General features: G+C 43.4%; 1 long non-coding RNA gene across 1 annotated transcript in view; it reads left to right on the plus strand.

Moving 5' to 3' along the window:
- LOC145509688 (uncharacterized) overlaps positions 1-23,780 on the plus strand; it is a 58,650-nt gene that overhangs the window by 33,278 nt on the left and 1,592 nt on the right. The window contains exon 2 of the long non-coding RNA XR_014056312.1: positions 2,309-2,488. This is a non-coding gene — a long non-coding RNA (uncharacterized LOC145509688). The remainder of the gene's footprint in view (positions 1-2,308; positions 2,489-23,780) is intronic.

The raw sequence follows: 23,780 nt of genomic DNA on the forward strand, positions 1-23,780 counted from the left end.
TGACCCCATGGACTATAGCCCACCAGGTTCCTCTGTTCATGGAAGTCTTCAGGCAAGAATACTGGAGTGAGTTGCCATTCACTTCTCCAGCGGATCTTCCTGACCCAGGGATTGAACCTGGGTCTTCTGCATTGCAGGCAGATTCTTTACCATCTGAGCCACCAGGGAAACTCTGTATATAAACATATATATCTGTATTTATCTAGATATCTGTGTGTGTATATATATATATATATATATATATATCTGTATCTATATATAGGTAGATAGATATAGATACAGAAATAATATAGACGTTGATTTGTACATGGTTGATCATGTTAAGGGCTTCCCTTGTGGCTCAGCTGGTAAAGAATCTGCTTGCAATGTGGGAGACCTGGGTTCGATCCCTAGGTTGGGAAGATCTCCTGGAGAAGGGAAAGACTACTCACTTCAGTCTAGAGTGTTAGCTCATACTGTTTGCATAGTTTTCCCCAGGTCCTCTGGAAATGGTTCAGATGGGATAGGACTGACTCTTGCTGATCCTGGAGCATCTCCAAGGCCCCACCTGACTGCTAACACAAGCTTTTGAGCAATTATTTCAAGAAGTAGTGGGCCATAGAATAGAGAGGCCGTTAATAGAACCGATCCTTAAGCTGGTGTCTCAGACGGTAGAGAATCTGCCTGCAATGCAGAAGACCAGGGTTCAATCCCTGGGTTGGGAAGATCATCTGGAGAAGGAAATGGCAACCCACTCCAGTATTCTTGCCTGGAGAATCCCATGGACAGAGGAGCCTGATGGGCAATAGTCCATGGGATTGCAAAGAGTCAGACACAGCTGAGTGATTTTCACTATACTACTAGAACTGAAGGGAAGTAGGAACAGTCATTGGAGTGAGGAAGAATATGTCACAGTCAAACCCAGGGGTGCTGAGTGTTGACGGGCCACGGGAACCCGTGGGCCAACACTCAGAGTCATGAGCCAGCTAGTACACCAGGGCACTTGGTGACCCTGCAGATCATGGACTGGTCTTGCTGAAAGGGACCTTTGAGGTGATGTGGTCCAGCTTCCCCTCTCCTCCTCATCACCTTCCTGCTCCATCTTGAACACACAGACACATTTTCTGGATGAGGAATCTAAGATCTAGGGAGGTGCCCTGCCCTGCTTGAGACTGTAGAGTGAGTCGGTGGCAGAATTCAGGGCTCCGGACTTCTTTTCAAGAATCCAGAGTGTCTGAAAATGTGTGTGGGGAAAGGCCAGACTTACCATATACTCTGTAATAAAGAAGTGTTCCATGGTTGAAGCAGTGCTTCGGTCAAAGGCTGCATACTGTAATCCTCAGCGTACTAAAGGCTCTGATAAGGCCTGCAGCTAAGGAACCTGTTGAACTTGGTTCAAGGGATTGTTTCCTGAACTTGTGAAGACAAAGAGCTCTTTTCTCATGGATCATCTAGTCATGTCTTGAGGTACATACTTGGGGGAGGAGAGGCTGTTTCATACTCACTATGTGGCCTGTCCACTTAGGCCAGCAGAAAGGATACCTGAGGATATAAGAAATGTCACACTGGGTCAGAGTCACAGTCCTTCCAGCCCAGGAATGTGCTCTGTGATAGGGCCACCACGAAGAGTGTCGCAAGAGCCGTCTGCTGAGGCCAAGCATGGAAGCTGGACACTGGATTTTCCTTAATGGCCTAATAGCTCAATAGGACGCTGTGGTCCCCAAATGGATTTAAACTTTAGAAAATTTCAAGTAGCTCACAGTAAATAAGTTCCATGGGAGCAAGTTCTTGTGTGTCTTGTTCTTTTCTGTGACCTTGATGCCTGTGCCCAATACATAGTCAGCATATTCAGCAAGTAAAGACTTGCAGAATAAATGGAATTAAATTTCCAATGTCCTTTTTTAAAGAAAGGTCTTTTTGATGTAGACCATTTTAAAAAAAGCCTTTATTGCATTTGTAACAATATTGCTTCTGTTTTATGTTTTGGCTTGTTGGCCCTGAGGCATGTGCGATCTTAGCTTCCAGACCAGGGATCTTAGCTCTCTGCACCCCCCTCATTGGAAGACGAAGTCTAAACCACTGGGCCTCCAGGGAAGTCCCTCCATTGGCTTTTGAGGGCTGCAGAATTCTGTAATCATTTTTCTCTGAGTGACATACAATCTTTAACTTTCCTCTTTCAGACATGGAGACTTACAACTTATGATTGAGATTTAACGAATACTTATTGAGTGTTTAATGTATGTGAGTCCTGGGCTAGACGTGTTCCCATATAAGTAAGATCTTAATATTGTCAACGACCCTGTAAAGTACTCTAATCTCAATTTTTCAGGTGAGGAGGCTGAGGCTTGGAGGTGTCAAGTGATGTTTTTAATAAGTGGCAAAGCTGGAATTTCAACCCAGGTGTTCTTAATAAACAGCAAAGCTGAGCTTCATGACCAGCGCCAGGTGTAGCTTATTCATGGACTTCACGTGGGATGATCAAGATTGATGTGAGATGAATCAGCAAGAGGTAGGTCCCGGATGAAGGCTCCTCCGGATTATAAAGGAAGGCACTTCCTCTTCTGAAAAGTTGTTTGCGGCAAGGCCTGGTCACCGTGGCTTTCCTGGGGGCTATGTGGGGACCCGAGGCCACCTGTCATGTGTCTTTGTGGAAAGTAATTCTGCCTGAGGCAGGGTAGCTCTGAGAGATGAGAAACATGAATAGTTCACAGCTGATGGAACAGCTGAAGCCCTAAGCCTCCCAGCCCTGGTTACAGGAACACAAACTGTAACATGCCAGCCTGCCTCCCATTGGCCTGTCCACTCAGCAGGTTGATATTTTCCATCCAACCCGTTGAATGCCCGGGCATTGATCTTATTAGCACTAGAGTAGTAGCTTTTTATTTTTTTTCAGTTCAATTTAAAAATTGAAGAAAGACAACTGTTATTAACTCCTGCCTGCTCTCTGAAAATTGTCTGTTCCTCTGAGCTGGGTCACAGAGTGGCTAATTAAACTGCCTTCAAGACAAAGTGTGTATTTGGATGGGAGGCCTTGGCGGATGGAGGGTTATGTCTCAGTAGATTCATGGGATGTCCGAACTGGGCGCACGCTGGAGGTCATTGGGTTCCTCATCTTACAGAAGAGGAAACAGAGACTCTGAGGTCACCCGAGGTCATGTAGCTCTTGACCGGGAAAGCTGGATTTCAAACTCAAGTCTCTTGATTTTTGGTGCAGTTTTCTTTAATCTGCAGCATACTGCTATCGTGAATACGATCTTGGCTTCATTGTTACACAACTATGTAGCCTCTCTGATCTTTACCCATCTGTTAAGTACAGGCAATCATAGTTAGCTACCTCGTGGATTTATGGTAAAACATAAAAGAGATTTTAGCTGTAAAGTACTTTTCCCATGGGCCTGGTACACATAATTGCTTAGTAAATTAGAATTTTAAAAATTTAACTATAGGATCATTATTGTTCTATATTCTAGAACAGCATCATCTCCCGAAGTGGGGGAACTGTCTTGTGAGGAGGAAGGGGTACCTCTGTCTGCCTACCCTCTGCAGCCTGGGAGTGCGGCAAGGACACTGAAAGATATTGTATTTGTGGTGCATCTTGCATGCTAATTTCCATGCTTTGCCATACATGCAGTTCAGTTCAGTTCAGTCGCTCAGTTGTGTCTAACTCTGCGACCCCATGGACTGCAGCACGCCCAGCTTCCCTGTCTATCACCAACTTCTGGAGCTTGCTCAAACTCATACATAAGGTGTCATTGTGAAACTTGGGGCTTTTCTTGCCACTGAGAAAAGCGATCTGATAAATCCACTCATATGAAGGGTCATTGATAACGTTTTGCTCCTCTCAGAATGGCTCGAGGCTGATACTCAATGCAGAGGAATTCATTTCTGAGGAGGGAATCTCAGGTAGTGGTGCCAGGTGAATAGGAAAGAGAAGCGAGTGGCCTTTGGGGCTTGAGCTTCCCGAAGCCCCTCCGGTTAAAGTAGAGGAGGTAGTTGTTTGCTCGGCCCATACCTGGGCCTCAGCCTACAGGCCTGTCCCCGTCATCCTATGATATGCCCTCACATGGAGCTTCCTGTCGGGGAAGCTGGTTCTGGGTGGTGGGAAGGCAAGGGCTGACCTCTCACCCAAGTCAAGGTGCCCAGGATGCGAGCTGCACTGCATAGGCTTGAATGTGCAGCTTGTCCACTGTCATCTCCTAAACTCTTCTTGAGCTCTGGGTTCAAAATCAAAAGCTTCCTGGTCAACCACTTGTAAAAGAATGAAACTAGAACACTTCCTAACACCGTACACAAAAATAAACTCAAAATGGATTAAAGATCTAAACGTAAGACCAGAAACTATAAAACTCCTAGAGGAAAACATAGGCAAAACACTCTCTGACATAAATCACAGCAGGATCCTCCATGACCCACCTCCCAGAATATTGGAAATAAAAGCAAAAATAAACAAATGGGACCTAATTAAAATTAAAAGCTTTTGCACAACAAAGGAAACTATAAGCAAGGTGAAAAGACAGCCTTCAGAATGGGAGAAAATAATAGCAAATGAAGCAACAGACAAACAATTAATCTCAAAAATATACAAGCAACTTCTGCAGCTGAATTCCAGAAAAATAAACGACCCGATCAAAAAATGGGCCAAAGAACTAAACAGACATTTCTCCAAAGAAGAAATACAGATGGCTAACAAACACATGAAAAGATGCTCAACATCACTCATTATTAGAGAAATGCAAATCAAAACCTCAATGAGGTATCATTTCACACCAGTCAGAATGGCTGCTATCCAAAAGTCTACAAGCAATAAATGCTGGAGAGGGTGTGGAGAAAAGGGAACCCTCTTACACTGTTGGTGGGAATGCAAACTAGTACAGCCACTATGGAGAACAGTGTGGAGATTCCTTAAAAAACTGGGCATAGAACTGCCATATGACCCAGCAATCCCACTGCTGGGCATATACACCGAGGAAACCAGAATTGAAAGAGACACGTGTACCCCAATGTTCATCGCAGCACTGTTTACAATAGCCAGGACATGGAAGCAACCTAGATGTCCATCAGCAGACGAATGGATAAGGAAGCTGTGGTACATATACACAATGGAATATTACTCAGCCATTAAAAAAAAATACATTTGAATCGGTTCTACTGAGATGGATGAAACTGGAGCCCATTATACAGAGTGAAGTAAGCCAGAAAGAAAAACAACAATACAGTATACTAATGCATATATATGGAATTTGAAAGATGGTAACGATAACCCTATATGCGAGTCAGAATAAGAGACACAGATGCATGGAACAATTTTATGGACTCTGAGAGAGAAGGTGAGGGTGGGACGTTCTGGGAGAATAGCATTGAAACGTGTATATTATGGTATGTGAAACAGAACACCATTCCATGTTCGATGCATGAGACAAGGGCTCAGGGCCGGGGCAATGGGATGACCCAGAGGGATGGGATGGGGAGGGAGGTGGGTGGGGGGTCCAGGAAGGGGAACACATGTAAACCCATGACTGATTCATGTCAATGTATGGCAAAAACTATTACAATATTGTAAAGTAATTAGCCCCCAACTAAAATAAATAAAATTATTAAAAAAAAAAAAAAGAAAGTGAAAAAAAAATAAATAAAATAAAATAAAAAGCAGAGACATTACCCTGCCGACAAAGGTCCATCTAGTCAAGGCTATGGTTTTTCCAGTAGTCATGTATGGATGTGAGAGGTGGACTATAAAGAAAGCTGAATAGCAAAGAATTGATGATTTTGAACTGTGCTATTGGAGAAGACTCTTGAGAGTCCCTTGGACTGCAAGGAGATCCAACCAGTCCATCCTAAAGGAGATCAGTCCTGGGTGTTCATTGGAAGGACTGATGTTGAAGTTGAAACTTCAATACTTTGGCCACCTCATGCAAAGAGCTGACTCATTGGAAAAGACCCTAATGCTGGGAGTGATTGAGGGCAGGAGGAGAAGGGAACAACAGAGGATGAGATGTTTGGATGGCATCACCGACTTGACGGACATGAGTTTGGGTAACCTCCGGGAGTTGCTGATGGACAGGAAGGCCTGGCGTGCTGTGATTCATGGGGTCACAAAGAGTTGGACACGACTGAGTGACTCTACTGAACTGATCTTCTGTTGGAATCTACATAGGTCATAAAATTTCACATAACATAGGTCCTATTTGCGAACACATGTTTTCTTTCAATCAAATAAATTAACTACAAAATATCATAAAAAAAAAAAAAAATCAAAAGCTTCCCACAAGTGAGATTAGCTAAGTGAAAACTTGGTGCACTTTCTAGAACTATTAAAAAACCCAAACAGAGAAAGTATTACGTTAGCACTATTAGTAGGAACAACCCATTTATTTATTTATTTTGAAAGCTTTTTGTTTCATACCTTGGTACAGCTGATTAACAATGTTGTGATAGTTTCAGGTGGACAGCAGAGGAACTCAATCAAACATATACACGTACCCATTCTCCCCCAAACTCCCCTCCCATCCAGGCTTCCATATAACTTTGAGCAGAGTTCTCTGTGCTATACAGTAGGACCTTGTTGGTTGTCCATTTTAAATATAGCAACAGTGTACAAGTCGATTCCCAGCTCCCTAACTATCGCCTACGCTAATCCTTTCCCCGGCAACCATAAGTTCATTCTCGAAGTCTGTATTTATTTTGTAAATAATGAATAACTCATTTAAGTAATGTAAATGTATTTCAGTTTTATGACATTATGCTAATTTAATTCAACATTTGAATCAATATACATTTTTGTACAAGGTACAACTCTGTGCTAGACAGAAACCCAGAAGTGCTTCTATGTCCTTCTTCTGCTCTATCCCCGTTTTAATCTGGCATTGATATACTTATAAATTCTCTTGAATCCATCTTTATCCCTCCATTATTGCCATTGTCACTCCATCCTCACTCCATTCCATACTGAAGTGGCTTCCTGTATGTCCTTACTGGATCCTTCTTGTCTAGACTTTATTGCAATGTCTCCAAAACTTTGCATACCATGTGATCCGTTGGGGTGCAGGCAGAAAATACTAGAATTTTTCTTTTTATTAACGTTAGGAATAAAATTTTATATATATTCAACAAATGGCTTTACCCAGGCTCCTTGCCCCAACCCTTGTACCAGACAGCCTTGTGATTTTGGTTTGACAGGCATACTGGAGGCTCCAGAACATGGCAAGGCTCAAGGATGCCCTCATGGCTTTCTGCTTGTTGGTTTTTTTTTTCCAGCTTTATTGATGATTACAAGTTGTACATATTTAATATGTACAGTTTGATGATTTTATGTACATATACATTGTGAATATTCACAACAATCAGCTAATTAACATATCCATCGTCTCATTGGGATATGCTTTTTTTGTGGTGAGAACCCTTAAAATGTACCGTCTTAGCAATTTCAAGTATACAATACAATATTCTATAGTCACATTTTTGTAAGATGGGATCTCTAGAACTGATTCATCTTGCATCACTGAAACTGTACCCTTGACCAACCTCTCCCCATTCTCTAGCTCCTGGTAACCACCATTCAACTGTTTCTATGTCTGACTATTTAGATTCCACATGTAAGTGAGATCATGCAATATTTGTCTTTCTGCATCTGGTTTATTTCACTTAACATAATTCTTCCAGGTCCATTAATGTTGTTGCAAATGGCAGGATTTCCTCCTTTTTTAAAAAAAGACTGAAAAATATTCCATTGTAATACGGGTGCCACACTTTCTTCATCCGTTCATCCATCAGTGGACATTTAAGTTGTTTCCATATCTTGGTTATAGGGAATAATGCTGCAGTGAACATAGGGGTGCAGATACCTCTCTGAGATCCTGAATTCATTTCATTTGGATATACTTCTGGATATATTCCAGAAGTAGAATTGCTGGATCACATGGTAGTTTTTAATTTATTGAGGAACCTCCATACAGTTTTTCATAGTGACTGTACCTATTTGCATTCCCACAAGTGGTGTATGAGGGTTTCCTTTTCTCCACATCCTCATCAACCCTAGCTACCTTTCATCTTTCTGATCATAGCCATCCTAACAGGTGTGAGGTGATCTCTCACTGTGGTTTTGACTTGCATTTCCTGATGATTAGTGAAGCTGAGCATCTTTTCATGTACCTATTGGCATCTGTATGCCATCTTTGGCAAAGTCTATTCAGGTTCCCTTGCCCATTTGTTCTCAGTGTCCTAGAATGTGCTGCATTTTGTATCTTTTCCAGGAGAAGCCGTTTATGAATTTTATTAAGTAACTTTAATTAAATGAGCTTTCAAAAAATGGACAAGCAACTTAAAAGGATTCCTGCCTTATAGCTGTAGATTGAATACCTAAAGCAAGCAAGAGGGAGTGAAAGGCTAGTGGCTGAGCCATTACATCTTGAATGAGTAACGACAATGATCAAGTCTTTGGATCTAATCAAGTCAGACACCAAGTTGGCACCCGAATTCAGAGTGGTCAAAAATATCACATGAAGGGACTTCCCTGGCAGCCCAGCGGTTAAGACTCTGTGCTTCCAATGCAAGGGGCAAGATTTTGCTCCCTATTGGGGGAACTAAGATCTCACCTGCCCCACAGCATGGCCAAAACAAAATATCATGTGAAATACGGGCAAACATCTATTTTTGTTGGTAACAAACCTCACCCTAAGTGTACATTGTGCTTTGAGATATTAATTAATGATAATACATAGTCATCACCATAATTTTGAAGATTTAAAGAAAATCTTTTCTTTGTGCTCATTTTTAAGCATACACTGATAGAAAATATAGTAATGAAACTCCATGTACCTACTACTCTGCTTCAACAATTAGCATTTTGCCAAGACAAGACTTTGAAAACTATTTCTTAGTTGCCTTTAAAAACTTCTATATTTGTATGTTTGATGTACACAAACTATACAATATATATGAATATACAAATATACAACATGTAAAATTACATAAAACATTTTTACTCTTAAGGATGTATAATCCAGTGTTTAGAGAAGGCTGCTCCACCTAGCAGGTAGGAGACCTTTTTGATGTGCAAACCCTATGACACTGCATACGCCTCAAGGCCTTCTCCTTGCTTTTAAGGGAAGTTTTGCAAAGATCCATACAAGTCTCTTGCCGTGCTCCCTTCTAGCTCCCAGTCCTGTCTCTGCTGTGGTCCCAGTTCATCGACAGTGCAAACTTTTGCACGGTGCACATGTTGACCTGCTGTTCCTCCCACCCAGGGCCTTCCTGACTTCTTCCTCTGTTCTCCTTCTCAGCCCCAGTGCCATTTTCATAGGCAGTCTTTTCCTTCTCTCCAGTCCAAATCGTATTTCCTAAATGTGATCCATTCTCATTGGATTGAATTCTTTGCCTTCCTTTTGCTTGTCTCAGTCTGTAATATCTAACTATAGACTCATTTGGGTGAAGGCTAATGTTTGTCTCTATTGACTGACGTCTCCCGGAAGTCTACCCGCCACAATGTCTAATGCAGTGCCCAGGACATAGTAGGAATTTGACACATTGTGGACTAAATGAAGGCTATATTATAGCACAAGGTTAAAACAGTACAAGGGTGAGAGGTGTGTGCTCAGTCACTTCAGTCGTGTCTGACTCTGCCACCCCATGGACTGTAGCCTGCCAGGCTCCTCTGTCCATGGGATTCTCCAGGCAGGAATATTGGGGTGCCCTTCTCCAGGGGATCTTCCTGACCCAGGATTTGAACTCAGGTCTGCCTGCGTCTCCTGCATTGCACTGAGCCACCTGGAAAGCCCCAAGGGTGAGAGGTGATCCCTATAAATCCCAGCTGGTAGATGAATCATCATTGCATGAGAAGTCCAATCCTGGAAGAGATTATGAACAATGCAAGACAGTGGTTCAAGTTCATGGACAGTGTGTGGTTAATTGCCAAACAAGCACAGTGGGTGTCAAATGCCCCACTCTATGGGGTGGGCTTGGCTACTTTCTGAAGGTATTATCTTTTGAAATATAAAATTCACATGTGAACAAACACATATGGACATCCTGGAAGCTGAAATCTTTGTGTGTGATACTGTAAGTGTAATTTAATTTTGATATACAAGAGTCGCCAATTCAACCCCGAAGACATAATGATAATGTCATCTTCCCAGATCATTCCAGCGTGAATGAATCTGCCCTTTTCTCAGGCTTCACATCTATTCCTGCCTTGAAGATGAGGCTGTGGTTTATCAGCAGCAACATCTTTCCTTGGGTATTGCAGCTGTCTTTCCCAGTTTGACTTTTGACCGGGGCTCTCACATGGTGTTTTCTGTGGTTTTGTAATAAGGGGGCTTATTTTTATAGGATCTGGTAAATAGAGAACCAACTTGGTATTAATTTAGAAGATTGGAAGCTGATTTGTGAAAGTCAGCCTGACATTCATACAATCTGAGCTTGTTTTTGTCCAAAAGAAGCTCTATTTGCATCTGTTTTTTCTTTTGGCATGCACTTGTTTATTTTCTTGGTTTCTTGCTTGTCCCTTGCCATTAAAATCTAACCTTCATGAGTTGTTGTTCAGTCACTAAGTCGTGTCAGACTCTTTGCAACCCCATGGACTGCAGCATGCCAGGCTTCCCTGTCCTTCACTATCTCCCGGACTTTGCTCAAACTCATGTCCATTGAGTCAGTGATGCCATTCAACTGTCTCATTGTCTGTTGCCTCCTTCTCCTCCTGCCTTCAATCTTTCCCAGCATCAGGGTCTTTTCTGACGAGTCAGCTCTTCGCATCAGGTGGCCAAGGAATTGGAGCTTCGGCTTCAGCATCAGTCCTTTCAATGAATATTCAGGGTTGGTTTATTTTATGATTGACTGGCTTGATTTCTTTGCTGTCCAAGTGACTCTCAAGAGTCTTCTGAAGCACCACAGTTTGAAAGCATCAATTCTTTGGCACTAAACCTTCTTTATGGTCCACCTCTCACATCCATATAGAGCAAGGGCCTTAATGGTCCCCACTGTAACCTCAGCACCTAGAAAGGGCCTGGCACAGAGCAGGTACTCGATAAACATTTATTGAATGAGTGACTGTAGGGTGAAGTTCTGAAGGAGAGGTTGTGTTTGAAAGCACATTGGCCAGAAGGCTCTTTACCATTATTTCAAAATCTCTCAGTCTTGTAATTTGAGGGAAGAGGACAATTCTCTACCCCCTCATTTCTATATTTCCTATGACACTGGCTACTACCAGGTACTGGTTCATAGTAGATCTGAAGACATCAGCTAAATACAATCTATAGAAATTCTATTTAGTCATTACAGTAATGGAGAAGGAGGAGAAGGTGGGAGCTCTTGAATGAAAGGAGCTGGAGTGAAGTCCCAGTTTCCCTTCTCACTCACTGAGCAAACTTGGGTGAATCACTGGATTGCTCAGCCTCAGTTTATTTATCTGTACAATGGGTATCTTAATAGCAGTAGTCTTTGTCACAGGGCCATGGGAAGGCTGTCTATCTGGGAAGGGCCCTGTAAACACTGAAATGTCCAGAGATATGAGTTGCAGTAGACTCTGGCCAAGGCAATTAGGAAATGCTGGAGATGCCCATAGGACTGTTGGCAGTGCCCTTGGCCTTCAGATGGACACTGGGCTCAGAAGCTGAACCTGCTGGGTCCAGATTTCCAGGTCTTTGCTTCTATAAGCTCCTCTTGTCATCACCTTCTTTTTTACCCTGCTCTCCCCCATGGCTTTTTCCTCCCTCCCCCACTTCTGGTCTCTTTTTATGCTGGCTCATCCAGCTGGTCTGGATTGCCAGGTGAAATGTAACTTGATAGATAGCCTGAGTTATCTAGAATTACATTCCAAAAACATCTCTGTGTTTCCTCGGCGGGGGGAGGGGGTGGAAGGAAAACAGGGACCAGGGCACAAGAGGGTAGAGAGGACACTCTGTAGCCATGGTCTACCTTTTCTTTTATGAAATCTGGCCATTGGTTTCCTAAAACAATTTCCCCAAACAGTGCCAGCCCTGTAGGTAGAGAGTCTCCTGTTGGGTATGATTTGAAAGGAATTAGAAGACCCTGCCCTGATCTCTCTTATTGGTCTGACATTCTCCCATTTCCTGCACTTTTGATTCTGAAGCCAATATATTCCCAGTTGAAGATCATAATTTTTATGATCTCTTATTATCATTTGGCCTCCAGTTAGAGCTATCTCAGACTGCAAGGACCTGGAACACAGAAGATAGGAAAGACATGATTTTTTGATAGAAAAGACACGGTCAGGAAAGTGCAACCTGGAAAGGACCAGAGGGAAGGAATTCAGAGTTGTGGAGCTTTAAGATCTGAACTGGGGGAAGGATGGAAAAATTGAGAGGGAGGAGCAGGGGAAAGGGCTAGAGGTACTCAGAAACTGACCTGCACACGGTAATTCTGCTCTGCCTTGGAAATTTTAAGCCTTGACCAACTGGTTCATTATTCATTATCACGAATTAAGGTTAGTGGAAGTATTATTATGTTTCATCCCATTTTAAGGTGCTCTTAAAGGTCAGGATGAACATAGTCCTGTTGATCTTTTAGGGTTTCTTGATAATTTTAATCTCTTCATCTCATAGTTAAATTATAAAATCATGTGGAGAGGGACTTCCTTGGTGGTCTAGTGGTTAGGACTCGGAGTTTCCAAGGCAGGGGGCAAGAGTTTGATCCCTGGTTGGGGAGCTAAGATGTTACATGCCGAGTGGCACAGCCAATAAGTAAAAAAAAAAATTGAGAACATTTCAATTAGAAGATAATAATAACGTGGAGAAGACTGTGAACTCCGGAGAATGGCATCTGATTTCGTGCCTGAAGCTTCCTCCTCAGGCTCATGTCCCACTCTTTCCTTTGTCTGTGTCACCCCTGTACTTTTCGGGCTTCCCCCCCTTCCCTGGAACTCCCTCACTCTCCCTTCCCCTGTGCCTACTGCAGTCCCTCAAAGACGAGCCCCGACTTTATCATCCCACGAAGTTTCTCACGATGTCTGTGTCAAGGGCTGAGCCGCACTCACTTAGTTGCCTCTCATGCACCCACGTCCCTCTCCCGTCACAGAGGTGAGGGTGTGCCTGTTTCTCCCCTCTGCTCCCGGCCCTGCCCCTCTGGCTGGGTGCGATACACAGAGTAGCCCTCAAAAGGTGCGTAATACTGTCTGTTGAATTGAACTGTGTGCAGCTGGTACACAATGCGTTTCTGCAGTGATTTTAGGAGCCTCAGAGAGATGATACCCAGCTCTGTGATTGAGGACCGAAACACCCTCTCTCCCTTACAGTCCATGGAAGGCTCTCCTCTCATTTTCTCTTCAAAGGAATGCTTACCAAAAGGTACATTAGGTTTCCAGCTTTCCTGGGGATATATATATAGATAGATATAGGTATAGATTTTTTTTTTTAATTTGGCTGTGCTGGCTGTTAGTTGTGGCACATGGAACCTTCAATCTTCACCGCAGAATGTGGGATATTTAATAGCAGCATGTGAACTCTTGATTGTGGCTTGTGGGATCCAGGTCCCTGACTAGGGATTGAATCTGGACCCCCAGCATTAGAAGCACAGAGTCTCAGCCACTGGACCACCAGGGAAGTCCCTCTCCTGGGAATATCTGATCAAACGTCCTAACCACAGAACTCTAAGGTGTTCTGTATTGAAATATAGACAATTTCTCTAAAAAGATACACTGTATGGCATATAGTCAATATTTTATGATAACTTTAAATGGAGTATAATCTACAAAAATATTGAACCACTATGTTGTACACCTGAAACTAATATAATATTGTAAATAAACTATTCTTCAATGAAAACGAGTTCACTTCAGTCACACAGTCATGTCCAACTCTTTGCAACCCCATGGACTGCAGCACGCCAGGCTTCTCTGTCCATCACCAACTCCTGGAGTTTGCTCAAACTCATGTCCATCGAGTTGGTGATGCCATCCAACCATCTCATCCTCTGTCGTCCCCTTCTCCTCTTGCCTTCAATCTTTCCAAGCATCAGGGTCTTTTCCAATGAGTCAGTTCTTTGCATCAGGTGGCCAAAGTATTGGAGCTTCAGTTTCAGTATCAGTCCTTCCAACGAATATTCAAGGTAGATTTCTTTTAGGATTGACTGGTTTGATCTCCTTGCAGTCCAAGGGACTCTCAAGAATCTTCTCTAACACCACAGTTCAAAAGCATCAATTCTTTGGTGCTCAGTTTTCTTTGTGATCCAACTCTCATATCCATACATGACTACTGGAAAAACCATAGCTTTGACTAGATGGACCTTTGTCGGCAAAGTAATGTCTCTGCTTTTTAATATGCTGACTAGTTTTGTCATAGTTTTTCTCCCAAGCAGCAAGTGTCTTTTAATTTCATGACTGCAGTCACCATCTGCAGTGATTTTGGAGCTCAAGAAAATGAAGTCTGTCCCTGTTTCCATTGTTTCCCCATCTATTTGCCATGAAATGATAGGACCGGATGCCACAATCTTAAGTTTTTGAATGTTGACTTTTAAGCCAGCTTTTTCACCCTCCTCTTTCCCTTTCATCAAGAGGCTCTTTAGTTCCTCTTCCACTTTCTGCTGTAAGGGTGGTGTCATCTGCATATCTGAGGTTATTAATATTTCTCCTGTTCTAAAAAAGAGTAGAATGAATTAAAAAATTAAAATACACACTGTGTTCCACATACTACCTAGAGAGGTAGTATAATAATCAATTGAGCTTGGGCTTTGCTACCAGCCTGTTTGGGTTCAAACCAGTTGCTAATCTGTAGAGTTCCTACCACACAGGGATGTTGTGAGATGAAATATGTTAATATTCATAAAGCAAATGGAGCAGAGCCAGACCTGTGGTTGGTGCTCAGCAAGTGGTGCTGGTATTATTATGTTATTATTATGTGTTATTATTGTTATTTTCCATCTGCTCCTAATGTGACTGGGCCCCCTTGGGCAGCCCCTTCTCTCACTCTGTACCCACCTTAAGACCAAACTCAGCACATTACTGGATCCCTCCTCAAATCAAATTGAATTCCAAACGTTTTAGTGAAAAAAAAATGCAGACTTTACTCAAGATTACTTGGGGGAAATCTGGAAGATGATAATGCATACTACAAAGCAAAACTTAAAAAGAATTCCCCTTTTAAGCATCTTTGTTCTCTTTCCAAAGTTCCACTGTCAACACAAGCAACTTCATCTCTCCTCCCTGCCCAAATATTCTCCACGACTTTTGGTAGCTTCTCCAGCCGTCCAGACACATCTTTTTTGGGATTCATGTTCCTGGGGAGGCAGGGAGAGTAGAGTACAAATAACCTTCCCCTTACCCCCCCACATGTAGAATGTTAATTCACAGATAGTGCTATTAATTATTATTAATATATATGGCAAAGATTAAGTGTGAATGTTAAGCACCTAGAGTTCCTGGATGCCCCAGGCTGCAAAACCCACTCAGGTTACCTGGCTGCCCAGGGGCATGTTAGGGCTGGTTCAAGAGTGCCAATTGTGAGCATTTCTTCCCAGCTCTGCTTCTGATAACTTGAAATCAGCCATGATGGGAGTATTTACACCCCAGAAATGGGCACACGCTAGTGACCAGGGCTTTCCCCTGAGAGTAGTTGTTTAGCATTGGCCAGCACACCACTGCTGCCTCCACTGGCACACATCTTTCTCTGGCTTTCATGCAAGACTTTGGGGGTACCCTTGTTTGGCTTTCTGCCTCCTATGTTCCTGGTATTGTGTCTAGGTGGCCAAAGGGAATTGATCTTAGTTATACCCCTGTCCAGCCATCTTCGCTCCTTCTCTTTCTTACCTCTGTTTATTTTCCCTGGTATTTGAGCTCTTCTTCTCTCTGTGTTAATGAACCTAGGTCATGCTTCAGATCACTCTCCACTTTTTTGTGGTGGGGAGAAGTGTGAGTTTTCAGCACACACCATAACACTGTGTGTGTGCTCAGTTGCTCAGTTGTGTCCGATTCTTTGCGACCTCATGGACTGTAGCCCACCAGGCTCCTCTGTCTGTGGGATTTCCCAGGCAAGCATACTGGAGTAGGTTGCCATTTCCTACTCCAGGGGATCTTTCCGACCAGGGATTGAACCTGGTTCTCCTGCACTGCAGACAGATTCTTTACCTTCTGAGCTAAAGGAGTCATTTGAACTCAGCGTGCGTGCGTGCTAAGGCGCTTCAGTCATTTCCAACTCTTTGCAACCCTATGGACTATAGCCTACCAGGGTCCTCTGTCCAAGGGATTCTCCAGGCAAGAATACTGGAGTGGGTTTCTATTTCCTTCTCCAGGGGATTTTCCTGACCCAGCAGACACCCCAAAAGGTGCACCATAGCCTATACATAGACTTGCCACCAAAAATAAAAGTTAATTTACAAATGGTGATAAGACTGGGAGAATGAGAGAGAGAGAGAGACTAGTGGGTCCAGGTAGCTAAATGAGCTCAAGGAGTTCCCACCAATCAATAGGGGAAACGGTGGTTAGCTTGTCTCCCTGGACCAGAGTTTTATACTTTAATCCCAAGGGCCTGGAAAGGCCAAATATTCCCAAGGCTGATTTTCTGGCTGCCTTTGGGCCTCTCATGCCAGTGAAGGGGAGAAAATCACTTGGACTGGTGCCCAGTCTGCAGCGAGGAGCTGGCTGGCTCCGGAGCGGGTTGGCATTATCCAGATCCCATCTGACTAACATGGAGTTGTTGACGATGAGGGAGGGTAGACATTCCTAAAAGAGGGAGCGAGACAGCCATAAGAGGCCTGGGGCTCTCAGGGTGAATGTGCTGTGGAATAAACATCCTGGGCTGTGAGCTTCCACACAGTGAGCCCTGAGAGGGCAGGGCTCTGCTCTTGTTTATGATTCTGTAAATGACCACCGGTCAAGTGCTTGTCGAGGCCAGGGGATATACCGGCAAATATGACGTAGCCTGTGCCATCATGGAATGTAGTGTAACATAATGCAACAGAAAACACAATCAAGCTATTACAGGACAGTGTGGTTGGTGAGTGCTCTCAGAGGCATCAAGTACCAGGGAGGCACATGGATGGGAGACCAACCCATGGGTGTCAGAGAAGACCTCCTGGTTGCTTGTGGTTGTGTTAGTTGCTCAGTCGTGTCCGACTCTTTGCAACCCCATGAGTTGTAGCCCGCCAGGCTCCTCTGCCCATGGGGATTCTCCAGGCAAGAATACTGGAGTGGGTTGCCATTCCTTTCTCCAGGGGGTTTTCCCGACCTGGGAATTGAACCCAGGTCTCCTGCATTGTAGATGGATTCTTTACCATCTGAGCTATCAGGGAAGCCTGAAGACTTCCTGGAGGAGGTGATATTTACATTATGACAAAATAAATAGGATTTAGCCAGGCGAATGAGGTTCATGTTGGGGAGAGACACGAGGAATAGGATTTCAGGCAAAGGAAAGAGTATTTACAAAGTCTGCAGATGAAAAGTGTGTGGTGTCACCCAGGAAGTATAAGTGGTTCAGAAGTCTGGAGCCCTGACCAGCAGCTCCTCTTGGGGTGGGCCTGTGTGTGTGGTGCTGTTGTCTCATGGTTTCAAGGATGGGAACCTTGTGTTCTTCATCCATGGAAGGCGTACGCCAGTATCACGGGCTTTGCCTTCATGAGAGCAGGGCATGGGGGATCACAACGTCTGAGTTAACCTCCTTGGGCTGTGGTTGTCTCCTCTGTAAGCCATCTGGGTGGGACAAGAAAGCAGTTTTCAAATGGAAGGAGATGTCACTATTTCTCTTACCTTCTGCAGTTCTGTGTTTTTGTTTCCTAATTTTTAAATTTTGGCTGCACTGGGTCTTCACTGTGGTATGCAGGCTCATCACTGCAGCACGAGGGCTCCTCTAGTTTTGATGCCTGGGCTTAGTTACCCTGCTGCATGTGGGATCTTATTTCCCCAACCAGGGTTCGAACCTGCCTTCTCTGTATTGGAAGGTGGATTCTTAACCACGGGACCACCAGGGAAGTCCCTGCAGCTCTGTGTTTGAGGCTGTACCATTGATACTCTTTGGATGATTGAATTGTTCCTTTGACCAGATCTGTTTTCTAGGGCTGGTCCCCACCGTCCTGCCCTGTTATGTACATGGCCTGCTCAATGAGTACCCTTGATGGTATTATCAACCATTATGATAATGGTTGATCATGGTATCATGGTCTCCTCACCATCCCCATGACCTGCCAGGAGATTATTCTCACAATTCTGAAAACTAGGTACACTGGAGCTTCATTCTCTGGTGTGGGGGATAGTTCACTGGGGCATCAGTGACCCCATGGATCAGGGTTGATTGGCTGGGCAGGTGACCCCACTCTCCCCTGCTGCTCTGTCCGTGCCATCTCTTGAGCTATAGGACAGACTTAGGGAGAGCCTAGGTGAAAAAAGACAACCTCCTTGACTGAGGTAGGCACAAGCTGTAGTCAAATTTGAGAGAGGAGTTGTGTTTTGCATTAGTATCTTATCACCTCCCCGGGCCCCAGCTTCCTTATCTGTAAAACAGGATATTAGATGATGCTGTCTGACTTGTTTGCCCACCTCCTGCCCATGAGTCCAGACCAGATGGGCAGAGGCCTCCCAGGTATAGGAGGGGAGGTGCATGGGTAGGGTGAGCTGAGAGTCCTGCTGTGTGCAGACCAGAAGGACAAGTCACAGGGATCAGGGTAACTGAGGGAAGTGGAGTGTGTCCCAGCTGCTCCTAGATGGGGCCTGGGCTCTGCCGTTTGCCATGGTGTCCTTCACAGCCCTCCCATGACTCCTGTGTTCCATCTGGCCTGCATGGTTGAGGATATACCGTCAACCCTTTGGCTTCAGTTTCCTGCCTGATGTCCTTGTCATTCCCTCACCCAGTTTCCTCATGCCCTGGCTCTGGGAATTTCCCCAAGTCCTCTGAATCATAATGGTTGCCTCCATTTGTTGAGTAACTTCCATTTGTTGTGTCTGGTGCTGCACTAAGATTTTCCACACTTTATCTCATTGAGTCCTTATGAAATACCCTCTGAAGTAGGTTCTGCCTGAATGTGCTTCTCCTCCTCTTCACGTGGCTGGTTTGTTTCCATCCTTCACCCATCAGTCAGCTCTTTGTTCGAATGTTTCACTCTCCCTCTTTCTCCCACCAATTTCTGTCACGTCATCCTGTTTGGTTTTCTTTATAGCGTTTGTTACAGAAAGCATCATCTGTTTTTCTATATTCTCATGACTCCTCCCTGGGATGTAAACTCCCCAAGAGCAGTGACCAAGAACATTTTGCCCTCCATTGACCCCTCCCCACGTCCCAGCATCTAGAAGAGTGCCTGATGTATACCAGGTATTCATAAACATTTGTTGAATGAAGCAGGGCTATTGTCACCATTTCACGTATGAGAAATTAAAGCAGAGAGAGCCTAAGTAACTTGTAGTTAATACAGTGGCAGAGCTGGTTCAAACCCAAGTTGCCTATGTCCAAAACAGACATCCTTAATCCTCAGGTGTTTCTGGCCCCATCCCGGTATGACTCTTTTTTTTTTAAAGACTTGTTTTTGATGTGGACCATTTAAAAAAAAGTCTTTGTTGAAATTATTACAATATTGCTTCTGTTTTATGTTTTAGCTTTTTGGCCAGGAGGCACGTGAGATCTTAGCTCTCCAGCCAAGGATCAAACCTGCACCCCTGGGAAATTCCAGCATGGCCTTTTTTTGGTCTGATTTCTCCTTCTAGGCTGAAGTGGACTGGGTTACTTTTCTACTCTGACATACCACCTAATTCATGCTGGTCCTTACTTTTCTTTACATGGAACTCCTTTTTGCAGAACTGTGCTTCTCATCTCTCCCTGCCTCCTGTCTGTGTAAATAGTCCCTGGTGTATGAGCTTTTTTTCCCTTTGGGCCTAGAAATTGCAGGAACCAATGCCTTGCTTATCTCTCCACAAAGCTAACTTTCAAGAGGATTTCCAATTACTAACTAGAATAAGGATGGAGACTTGAGTCTTTGAAAAATATTCTGAAGGGAAGAAAAGGTGAAGATCCATGGCCCGTTTCTCTTAGTCATTTTTCAGGGAAATTGTAAAAACAGAAAATCTTGTTCTACCAAGAAACTATTAACGATGCTGCTGCTGCTAAGTTGCTTCAGTCGTGTCCGGCCCTGTGCAACCCCAGAGACGGCAGTATTAACGATGAAAGTACATCAAAATCACATATAGAACTGGCAAGGGAGGCAACAGCAAAACATGATACTTCATCCCAGTTCTGGGAAGAATCAGAGGAAACGGATGTGACTAGTTTGGTCCTTTTTCAGATTCTGTATTTATGGCATATAAATACAGAAGGGATTGGATGAGGAGAGATGGGAACAAGAAAAAAGAATGTAGGCTTCCAAATGATACTAAAGGGAGGTTGGTGAAGTCATGACTGCAACCTCAAAAGTGTTTGTCTCAGAACATCTTAGACCTGTCCCAGACTGCAGGGGCCAACACTGTGACTTGAGAACAGACAGAAGGAGCTGAGCATTTCCTGAGCAGCTCCCCTGCTGTGGTTCTTCTTCAGCCATGAGTCCTCCATCCCCTGCAAAAGTCAGTCTTGACACATGCTTTAAATGAGCCATGATTGAAATATACTATATTTAATCTGCCCTCTGACCCCACATTAAAACATGAAATCCCTTAGATAAGAGAAAATACAATTCCAAGGAAGTCTGATTTAGAAATAGAGCCTCCCATATCCCATCCTCCCCACCCCAATTTCTTTCTTGCTAAGAGAAATTTCTATCAAAAAAAAAAATCTCAAGAAGCAATTATTGCTTGAAGTGAGTTACTCGATTATCTATTTTTAAAAAAAATTGGTTTATAACATTTTATATGTTTGATGTGTACAATATTATATTTTAACTTCTATATACACTATAGTGTGCTCATGAAAGGTTTAGTTTCTGTCACCATACAATTGACCCTCTTTAACCATTTTTCTCTTCCCCCCCATGCCTGTTCCCCTCTGATAACCATTGCTCTGTTCTTCATATCTCTGTGTTCATTTTTGTGCAGTTTGTTTTGTTCACTTAGCTTTTAAACATTTTATTTAAAAATTTTTAATATTCACACATGAATGAAATCATACAGCATTTGTCTTAACTAGAATTCTACCGGAGACAGAGAAAGCTTAGCATGTCATTTTCTAGTCTGTGTTGCTGTTGGAGCTCAGCTGCTGCAGAGGCTGTGAGCTACTCTGTACAGGTGACCATGAAAAGGCTTTCCTTGGACCTGGGAGTGTAAACAGTACACTTGTGGAGGTCAGATAGATGCACAAGATGCCCTCAAGAAAGAAGATTCCCCAAGCAACTTTGAACCTTTTTCAAGCCCATGGAAATATTCTCCTTGGATGAGACGAGGGAAGAGCAGGAAGTTGTCTATCCTTTATACCTTGGCAGGTGCCTGGGAGAGGATGAAGCCACAGGAGAAACTTGTGTAGCTTCCCAAAGTTTGTTGTTGTTGTTCAGTTGCTAAGTCGAGTCTGACTCTGCGGCCTGTGAACTGCAGCATGCTAGGCTTCTCCTGGAGCTTGTTCAAGCTCATGTCCATTGTGTCAGTGATGCCATCCAACCGTCTCATCCTCTGATGCCCCCTTCTCCTCCTGCTCTCAATCTTTCCCAGCTTCAGAGTCTTTCCTAATGTCAGCTCTTTGCATCAAGTGGCCAAAGTATTGGAGCTTCAGCATCAGTCCTTCCAGTAAACATTCAGGGTTGATTTCCTGTGGGATTGACTGGTTTGATCTCCTTGCAGTCCAAGGGACTCTCAATAGTCTTCTTCAGCACCACAGTTTGAAAGCATCAATTCTTTGGTGTTCAGGCGTTTTTATGGTCCAACTCTCATATCCATACACTATTACTGAAAAACCATAGTTTTGATTATACTGACCTTTGTCAGCAAAGTGATGTCCCAAAGTTTACTATTTAGGATTTGGGAAATGTATTTGCTTTTTGTTAAAATAAAAACATACATATAAGGCAGAGCAGGAGGCAAAATCACATAGAGTGTTTTTTTTTTTTCAGATTCTTATCTAGATTTGTTTTTTTAATTGAAGTATAGTTGCAAACTCACATGGAGTTTTAAGATGAAACAACTTCAAAGCAAGGATGCGATTGTGGTGGGGCATTTGGAGCTCTGTTGCCCTCAGAGTTCACCTGCTTCTGTGGGTTTACACTTCCCTGTCATTCAAGGTCATGGGTCTGTTTAAGGAGTGTTCACACAATGGACCACATTGGTTTCTCTGGGGGGAAAAAGTGCTGATCAAAGGGGAACAATTAGTTAGTGTGGGTCAGAGGGGAAAGAGCTCGCAGTGCCCAACCAAGGTAACTGTCCAGGAACAGAGATTCCTCTGGAGAGTGTGAGGCTATCCCAGGTCAAAGTCATCAGATATTTAAATCATATTTTCTTTCTTTTTTTTTTAAACAGCCTTTGTTCTGGCTTCCTGCTCTCCTAGCAACCTTCCGCTGTAGTTTGGTTGCCCTTGTCATTTTCCTGCAGCGCAGCATCTGCTTTCCTGGCAGTTACATTTCTCGCTATAAATCAGTGGCTCTCAACTGGGGATGATTCTGGCAACACCCCCACAGGGGACATTTGGCACCATCTAGAGACATTTTTAGTCATCATAATTGAGGGAGAGATGTGATACTGGCACCTGGAGAATAGAGGCCAGGAACGCTGCTACACGTGTCATGATGTCACCGCCACACACGACAGTCATCCAGCCCCCAAAGTCAATAGTGCAGAGGCTGAGACACCTCACTGTAGATGACAAGTCCATATTTCTCCATCAGTCACCAGTGAGCTTAGCTAGTTTGAATTTGCTGCTGGGAGGTTAAACCACTCTCAGGTCTGGTATAACAAAGTCTACTTAGCTTGTTGGGCTGAAGACCAACACCTGGACTGTGCTGAATTCACCACTTAGAGTTCTGGGCAGCCCACTGGTCTCCCTTGACTTACAAATTCTTGGGACTTCCCTGGCAGTTCAGTGGTTAAGACCACGCTCCCAATGCAGGGGGAACGATCTCTGGTCAGGGTAGATCCCATGTGCCACATGGCACAGCAAAAAAGAGAAAAAAAATTCTTTCTACTTTCTCATGTCATATTTTAAAATACTCTTTCTTTTACTTTAAAAAATTCAATAAGTGAAATAGGAATTTTAAAATACTTTTATTTTTCTTTCACTATAAAAATTCAATAAGTGAAATATTTATACATGTAATAAAATTTTAGATAACAAGGGACACTTTCTCTGACACTTGCATTCATGCAAACATATATATATATATTTAAAAACACAGATCAGATCACCCCCTGTACTTTTATGATACTTGCATTCTTCGCTTGTCATCCTACCCGTGACAAGACAAAGAGATCTGCCCTATTATTTTTAATTGTTGCACCTGGTATTCCCTAAGATAGATATGTTGCCATCAATTTAACTGTATCTTCATTGATTGTCATTTCAGTTGTTTAACATGTTCTGCTATTACAAGCATCCACATTAGCATTTTGTCCATATATCTTTCTGCAAAGATGTCCTTGTGAGTTTGTCAGTTGTGGGTTTGCATGTGAACTTTATGGAGCTGCTTCCACCTGTCCTCCCAAGAGGTTAAGCCAGTTTCTACTCTAACCAGCAATGAATGGGTGTGCCCTTTATCTTGCACCCTCAACAACATAAATTTGCTCAGTCTTTAAAAATTGTGCCAATCTGATGAGCAGACAATGGAAGCACCAGATTACTGTGTCACTGGTTACTAGGGAGGGTTCCATAACTTTCATAAGCACGGGGTGGTCTATATGCCTCTTGTTTTCAGAAGCCCCCAGCTCCTAAAAAAGAGTAAGACTCACTTGTCAGCTCAGATTTCCGGGGATC

The sequence above is a fragment of the Giraffa tippelskirchi genome, chromosome 6, assembly GCF_054371585.1.
Source record: "Giraffa tippelskirchi isolate mGirTip1 chromosome 6, T2T-mGirTip1v1.2.pri, whole genome shotgun sequence".
NCBI classification, from domain to species: Eukaryota; Metazoa; Chordata; class Mammalia; order Artiodactyla; family Giraffidae; genus Giraffa; species Giraffa tippelskirchi.